Raw genomic sequence first — 2,272 nt, 5'->3', positions numbered from 1 at the left:
CGCCCACGCCTTCGATGTTTCCGACATATCTTAACCAAGCAAATTATCTTTCACCCGCAAAACATTTTCGATATGCAAAAATAAATCGTCCGTTAGGAGAAGCAGCCTTTGGCATCGCGAGCCGTCGCGAGAGATACCTCAAGGGTTACTTCTTCCGAACAACGAAAATGGACACTCCGTCAAAAAATGACGAACATTTTAACACATATCTTGCGCCAAAAAAAAAAAATCTAAACGACGGCATCTGACGAATCGCGACAGATAAATCGATAGCCGGCTAGTCACCGCATAAAATCTTAAAACCGAAAGTAAACCTAGGTCTTGCCCTAAACCCAGCGCACTGGTCTCTAACATCTCAAGGCATGATATCCAAAAGATACGAGATCCCAAAACCATGCCTCTATGTTTATATTCGACATCTTCAGATATCCCGTGAAGTCGATATCTCGCGGAAAAAATCTCGAAACAGATCTCGAACGAAACATTTCACATCGAAGATGAATATGAGACGACAACTCATCACCCTTCTTCCATGTCATACGAAAACTTATGAAAAATGCAACTCGATCATCTTGTCATAAAAAGAAAGCCGCATAGTGGCAGGGATTCAAAGCCACATACGGCCAGTCCCGAAACACGAAATGAGGCCATTTAAGGCCAAAACATCAAACATAAAAAAAAAAACAAATCTCCCGCAAGAGATCTAACCAAAGTCATCCTCAGAACTCACGCTCCCTCTTCACCCGTCGCTTCGTCCAAGCATGGAGCCGCATCACCTTCGCCTTCTCCGAGCACCGGATCTTTCCCCTCTGGGCCTTCTGAACACGTCGGAAAAAAGACCGCGGATTTCAGGTCAGCTAGGATGAGATCAAAATCTCCATCCACGACTGCCAAATCTCCCTTACAGCCGGATAGTCGGGCCTCTAAGGTCGGAGGAGTCTCACTCTGGAACGACTGAACCACGGCCACCCCGCCCTCAATCGCCGCCAAGGCTAAATCCCTGTTCCTTCCTTAAGCAATGAACTCGCCTTCTTCCCGAGGTCCCTCTCGAGCTCCCCTATCGCGACCTCGAGTTTTGACACTTTCACGGAGTGAGAATCCTTGACAGCCGTCAGCATGGCCTCAGTTTCAGACCATCTACCCTGCAGCTCCAACAACTCCCCGGTGAGACGACTAGTCTCAGAACCGCACTCACTGATCATCCCGTCGATCAACGACATGAACTGCAAAACGAGAAGAAAGTTAGGAATCCGTTGTCTTTCAGAGAAATATGTAACAATCAAGAGAGTAAGCGAGCGACAAACCTTTCCGCGAAGCCCCGACGCTATGCTCGAGTCTCCTTGCTGCGAGGATTCCCCGTCACCGCCCTTGAGAAACCGGAACAACACTAGGAGCGCGCAGCGCTAGAACGATCTCTTTCTTGGCCGGAGGAGGAGGCATAGAGTCAGCGGCCCTCTCCTTATCTTCGACGAGAATCGGAGTCGTGGACGATCCAGCAGGTAAAGCCAAAGCATTCAGAATGACCGAGCCTGCGAGAGTTCCCGTATCTCACGGAGTTACACCCTCGGTCCTATGACCCGGAGCAACGGCCAGTGCAGAAGAGGACGGGAACTCGGCGCCGGCTCAAACCTGTTCTTTCTCGGCTTGGCGACGAACTCGTCTCTCTCGAAAGGAGAGATGGTCAGCAACGCAAGCCGGCGCTTCGACCGGAGAAGTTGAAATCGGCGCCGGAGAGGTGGTCTCGCGCATCTCCACATCGGAACTTCTCTTGTCACCATGGGAAGAAGACATGTTAAAGGCAAGAGATTTGGAGCTAGAGAGGTTTTGAAGGTTTGAAGAAGGGAAGATGTGAAGCAAATGAATGACAAAAGCTCACTACTTATAAAAGTATGGGCTCGGAATTTTATATTTTTTAATAAACACTTTCTCGAGAATTCTCCTCTGCGGAGTTTGAAGTAAACTTCGTTCAAAATGCCTAACTTTGCCAAAATCATCAAACCGCCCGCAAGAGTCTCGACTCTAATGAGCTGGGGGGCTAACTGTTGGGGTCGAAAACGGTTGCAACGTAGTTAACGTCAAAATCCCCGAAGAAGAAAGAATAAAACAAAAAAGCTTCTTCGACAAATACTTTTTCGAAATAGATTCTTCCTTACGAAAAGCTTTGCCGAGGAAACACGAGACATCGAACAAGAGCTCGAAAAGGGTCGCTACGCAGCGACCGAACGCGTGTTCCGTTCGGTCGCTACGTAGCGACCGAGCGTCCGTTCCGCTC

Source organism: Brassica oleracea, chromosome C2 (genome assembly GCF_000695525.1).
Source record: "Brassica oleracea var. oleracea cultivar TO1000 chromosome C2, BOL, whole genome shotgun sequence".
Taxonomy (NCBI): Eukaryota; Viridiplantae; Streptophyta; class Magnoliopsida; order Brassicales; family Brassicaceae; genus Brassica; species Brassica oleracea.
Note: the sequence above shows the minus strand (reverse complement) of the source record.